This window comes from Pteropus vampyrus, unplaced genomic scaffold (genome assembly GCF_000151845.1).
Source record: "Pteropus vampyrus isolate Shadow unplaced genomic scaffold, Pvam_2.0 Scaffold22, whole genome shotgun sequence".
Classification (NCBI taxonomy): domain Eukaryota; kingdom Metazoa; phylum Chordata; class Mammalia; order Chiroptera; family Pteropodidae; genus Pteropus; species Pteropus vampyrus.
In genome coordinates this window covers 13,864,459-13,870,458 of record NW_011888803.1, presented here as the reverse complement: position 1 = coordinate 13,870,458, position 6,000 = coordinate 13,864,459, and the positions used below count along the sequence as shown (strand labels likewise).

At 42.2% G+C, this 6,000-nt stretch overlaps 1 protein-coding gene across 7 annotated transcripts in view; it reads left to right on the top strand.

Annotated features, from left to right (window-relative positions):
- Positions 1 to 284: 284 nt before the first annotated feature.
- The window catches only part of EVI5 (ecotropic viral integration site 5), a 184,071-nt gene continuing 178,355 nt past the window's right edge, over positions 285 to 6,000 (top strand). For 2 of the 7 annotated variants that reach the window (XM_011355655.2, XM_011355656.2), the window contains exon 1: positions 286 to 618. The gene's annotated coding sequence lies outside the window, so the exon portion shown is untranslated. Of the gene's footprint in view, positions 619 to 774; positions 940 to 6,000 lie in introns of those variants that run through there. The other 5 variants (XM_011355654.2, XM_011355657.2, XM_023528112.1 and 2 more) reach the window with 5 other exon arrangements.

Genomic DNA, 6,000 nt, shown 5'->3' with positions numbered 1-6,000 from the left:
TCTGCATCGCGCGCCCGCGGCCTGAGAGACAAGCGCGTGGGCGGTTCGACAGCGCGAGGCCCTCAGCTCTAAGCGTGGGGTCGCTCGGGGCTCCCGATGGTTGTGCAGTGTGCAACCCTTACAAGAAAGGGGCGGTTCAAGAGAGTGAGGAAGTCAGCAATTTGTAGGGCCGAGGACAGGGGCTTTGAAAGAGGCGGAGGAGCGGGATTTCCCCGCCCCGTTCCCCACCGTCCAATCGCTTCGGCTTCTCCTTGGCCGGCCAGCCCGGCCCCTAACCTGCTCGAACCCATTTTGCTGTGGAGGCGGCCGGGGCTCTTTAAGGCCCTGCCGCGCCTGCGCTTTGGGCTTTCCTGACGCGGCCGGGCCGGACCGCGGAGGGACTGGCGGGCGCACTAGGTCGGGGTCGCGCAGTGGTTGAGGCAGCGACGGCGGCGCCGCAATTGGTGAGTGAGGGGCGGCGGCTGCCCGGAGCTCCTGAGTGAGCGAGGCGCTCGAGAGGGGACGGGCAGGGCGGCCCGCGGAGCCCGGAGCGGAGCCTAGGCGCTGAGACGCGGCGGCGCGGCTGCCGGCTGGATGGCAAGTTAATGTTTACCGCGGAGTCCACCCAACGTTTCCAAGGTGAGAGGCGCCGCGCCAGGCCGGGCGGGCCGCGAGCCCGGGGCGCGGCGAGTGGGGGCCGCCACCAAACTTGCGGCGCGAGCGCGGAGGGTGCGTCCGGCCCCGCCGGGGCCTAAGTTCCCTGTGGCCGCAGCGGCCCGGGATCCTCCTCCCTTGCGCGCTAGGGAAGAAACTCTGCAGCGAGTCTTCCAGTGGAGTACCAAGGAGGAGGAGGGACGGGCCGGCTTTGGGGACGCCTCCCCCTAAATTCTGTGGGGAATTCTGACCCTTTACCCCTGCCCTCAAGGCAAGAAGTCCATTCCCTCTGGGTAACCTGACCAGGTGAGACCCTTCGCGCCCCTTGCAAAGTTAGCGTCTTTATTTGGCCCCCGGGATTCTGCGAAAGGCCGCGTCTCTAGGCAAGTGATGGGCAAGCCAGGTGTGCTAGATGACTCCCAAGGATGCAGTTGGGGAGCGGTTGTAGCCATCACTGAATCACCTTATGACTAGCGGGGCAAGCCTCAAATTAACCGCAGAATTTCCGGTAGGTAGGATTGTGGTGTTGGTGTTCGCTTTAGAGTTGCTGTGATTTCTTCGTGTCTATGTGTCTGTCTGTCATTTGGGGGCCTTACATCAACTCACTTTACATCCTTTCACTGAAGAGTTAAACAAAACTTTTGGAATGATTCCTTCTCTTTGCTCCCATCCATTGCTGTTAGAGGTGATTTCTAAAAGCGGCGTTTTCTTGCAAAGATAACTTTTTGGGGGATAATAAGTTCTTTGCTGAAAGAAAGAAATCCAGTGCTTCATGAAGATGAAGAAAAATTATTTGTTGGTAGTTTTTACCTTTTTTTCTGGGCTGATACATGTTGGTGCTATTTTTATTTTTAAATTTTAATTGTAAACTTTCTGCAGTTTACCAGAAGCTCCTTTTCTATTCTAAAATACTAGTCTTAAGGTTTATGAGAACTTTATGTCAAAGAAATCTTAGAAAACTTATTGAAGTATGATATACAGAAAAAGTGCACCCTACTAAGTGTGCAGGTAAAGAAATTTTACTAAGTGTACCATCACAGATCAAGAAACAAAACATTATTAGGTTGGAGTTTATACCTAGGGGTGGAATTGTTGGTTTATGAAAAGGTATGTGAATGATAAAACTTTAGTATTAGGTACTGTTGAACATTTTTCCACAGTAGTTGTAACAATTAGCAGGAATGATATTCCAGTTACTTCACATGCTTGATCCTTGTCAATTTTTAAAACTTTTGCTCTTCTGGTAGAGGTGCAGTAATATATCATTGTGGTTTTAGCTTGCATTTTCCTAATGATTATGGTTGAGTATCTTTTATTGGCCGTTTGTTCTTTTTTGTGAAGTGCCTATTAAGTTTTATTTATTTATTGACTTGTAATTCTTTGTTCTGGATAAAAGTCCTTTCTGGGAGACACACACACACACACACACACACACACACACACACGTGCTATTAAGTCTTAATTTTAATGAAATATACTTAATCTTTTCCTTTATGATGACTGCTTTTTGTGCCCTGTTTAAGAGATCTATGCCTAGCCGAAGAATATGAAAATATTTTTCTGTGTTACTTTACAGAAGTTTGATTTTGTTTTACTTTTCACATTTAAGGTATACAATTAATAGTAAATTTCAGATGGCTTTGCAGGGGTCAAGATATGCTTTTTACTACATGAATATTTATTTGACCCAGCACTATTTATTGAAAATACCTTCCTTGCCTCTCTAAGTTTTCATAAATCAGGTGACTGTATGAGTGTGGATCTACGTTTTCATAAATCAGGTGACTGTATGAGTGTGGATCTGTTTCTGGACACTATTATGTTTCATTGGTCTATTATTCTTGCACGAATGTCACTGTGTTAATTAATGTAATGTTAAAATAAGCCTTGATATATGGGAGTATAAGGCCTCCACTTTGTTCTTTAACATTGGGCAGTTTTTGGCACTTAGGATTTCCATGTAAATTTCAGCATCTGCTTGTTTATTTCTACAAATTTTGGAAAATGAAGTTGAATCTGTATATCAATTTGGAAAGAATTGACATCTTAACAATATTGAGTTTTCCAATTTGTGAACATGGTAACTTGGTATAGTCCTCCATTTATTTAGGTCTTAAATTCTAAGTCTTTAATCTTCATGCGGGACCTAATCTAAATATACCTTGTATCTTCTAGTTTTCCGAGGGCCTTTTTTTTTTTTAATTTATTTTTTTATGGTATCTCCAGTGTCTAGGATCAGTTAAAGATTAAGGATGCTGCCCCTGCCCTTAAGGCGCTTAGAGTTTAGGAGGAGTAGTAGATATACAAGAAAAGACATTGAGCCTCCACTAGGAAAAAAAAGTGCTACGTTGAAAATTGGTTTGGCTGCATGCAAAAGGGGCATTGAAATCAAACTGGGGGAGGTAATATACCTGGCTCCCAGTGTTCCGAGAGCTGGGCAAAGGAAGTGGTTTGTGGGGGCTACTATTCACAATACAGACAGTAGTTCCCCCTTATCTGCAGGAGGTACTTTCCAAGACCCCACAGAGAGCCTGAAACCACAGATAGTACCGAATCCTACACAGTATATGCTCTGTTTTTTCCTATAATACATACCTTTTCACTTAAAGGAAGCACTTTATAGATTCTCTTCAGCGCATCTAAATTGCCAGCATCACTACTCTTGTGCTTAGGGGCCATTATTAAATAAAATAAGAATTATTTGAACACAAACACTGTGATACCGCAAAAGCCTGTCTGATAACTGAGATGGCTAGTGACTAATGGTTGGGGAGCATATACAGCATGGATGAGCTGGACAAAGGGATGATTCATTTTCCGGGCATGATGGAGTGGATAGAGTGGGATCGTGCAAGATTTCAGCACACTACTTAGAATGGTGTGCTATTTAAAACTTATGAATTGTTTATTTCTGGAATTTTCCATTTAATATTTTTGGACCGCAGTTGATTGCAGGTAACTGAAACTGTAGAAAATGGATAGGGTGGATTACTGTCTTGGCTTTCAGCTTTGAACATCACTCCACTCTTCTCTTCTTGGATCTGGAGTCTCTCCAAGTCATCGTTTTCAAAAAATTAAATTTATGAGAGGATGTGAATGGTAGGGAAAGGAAACTGAAGGGTCTATACACAGACTTCACCAGACTTTCTATAGACTTTAAACCACTAACCTGCTCTTCAGCACTATACTTCTCCCCTACTGACCGTACTCCTGTGGACTCAAATGCTGAGCCTTACTGGGGTTCTGTTAGGCAAATCACTTACTGACCATATTTCCTTCTTCAAGCATCCCCTCATCTACTTAGTTACATATTCCACTATCTCTTTTCTTGTTTCATGAATGCCATTCCTTCTCTTATCTGTCTGAGAATGTTAAAGGTAGTTTCTTTAAGCTTTCTTCTTGCATACTTCCTTCCTCCAAGTTCCTTTTTTTTTTTTTTCCTAGTTGGTATAATCTCAGCAGTAGAGGCCCTCTCTAGACATTTGGTAATCCTCGATAGTTTCCTCATGATTGGGAATGAGTGACTAAAAGCTGGTTGAAAGTTCAGGGCTTATTGATTTACAGTTTTATCCTATAATCTAGAGTCTAAAACTGGTTTGCAACTTTGGCTGCACATTAGATTCACATGGGGAGCTTTAAAAAATATATATGTGTATATACACATGCGCGCGCGCGCGCGCGCGCACACACACACACACACACACACACACTGCTAGTAGACCAAATACATTAGAATCTCTAGGGTTAGGACCCAGATAGCAATAATTTAAAAAAATTTAGATGTAATTGCATACAGTAAAATACAGATTTTAAGTGTATTTAGTTTGATAGTTTTGCCATGTGTACACATCTGTAATTAACAACACAAGATATAAAACATTGTGAAAATTGTAGAAAATTCCTTCAATATCCCTTTCTTCTATGTTTTCCACTCCCTTTCCAGAGGCAACTACTATATTTTGAATTCTATCTCCATAGATTAGTATCAGTATTTTCTAAAGCTGCCCAAGTGAGTCCAGTGTGTGGCTAAGATTGAAACCATTGGTTTAGGTGGACTGTTTAAGGTGATCTCCAGAGTCTCTGTCTTTCATTTTGTCCTGGACAGGTTTCCCAGAGCCTATCTTTCAGTTTTCTGGTTGGAGGGCAGAATTCTGGTTGCCAGTGATCTGGGAACTCAGGAAGATGGGGCTAGGTAATGAGCCATAGAACATTTAGTATATAAGATAACATAATTTATCTCTTGTTTTTAGGATACCCATGTGTGTTCCACCATGTATGGTTCACCCTCTTGAGAGAGAAAAATCTCTAGTCAGCTACCGCATTGAGGGTGGGCCACCCAGCAACTTGGAAGAAGAATGGGGTCTAGGTTTCTAACTGTTCAGATGGCTTTCACCTGATGCTTTCTTTATTTAGTCTTCCCTCCCCCTCTTTGTTCCGGCAGTTCCTGAGCCTTTGAGGACTCTGTAGTGTAAACTGGGTTTGTTCTTAGTTGTCGGCAATGGTAGCTTACCATTTGGCTGTGTTTGACCAAGCAGTTACCACTCATCCATCTACCTTCCAGCTTCCAAAATTGTATTGCTGTTGTTTCTTTTTCCTATTCTGTCCTTATGGTTTGTGTTCTAAAAACAGAACAAATCAACAACACAAATTTTTTCTTTATCCTTGTTTTAGTAGAGTTTGGGAGGGAGCAAAATTAGATGTCTGTGTGTCAATCTGCTGTCGTAACCTGGAAGTCCATCATCTGCTTTCCATTATTCAAAATGTGTTGCCATTTGTCCTCCACTGTTGTCTTCTTCCTGTGGGGTTAAAGCTTTTAAATTTCTTTACTATCATCTAAATAGAATGTCAGGATGGAGAGCACCTAAATATTAGATCAAACTGTCATTTCTCTAGAAGTCCCAAAGTTCTTTTGAGAGGTATTTACTGTCCCAGAATCTTATAATCTCAGGATTGGAAATGATATTTTTAAAAAGCTAGCCTGTTGAGCTATTTGATACTTTCTGTAGTGGGAAACTCATGGTAAAGAGATGAGTGATTGGAGAGACTGATTAGGCTGTGTGTGGATCTCTGTAAGGGGTCTGGAAATCCATATGTGCATTAAATATTTAATATGGAATGAATAAGTAATAGATCCTACATATTTGTAACATAAAATTATTAAAAAGTCATGTGGTTTTATTTCAGTCAATCATACTTAAATCCAACTATGGTCATGGGAGGAGGTAATACTCAGTATTTTTTATTTTGAAAAAGATACTACACCAGAAGAAGTTGAAAACTATTACTAAAGGTATAGTTGTAGAGATCTTAGTTTATAGTTCACATAAACTGAAAAATTAATTAGAATTACCTATTAAAAGCTCTTTG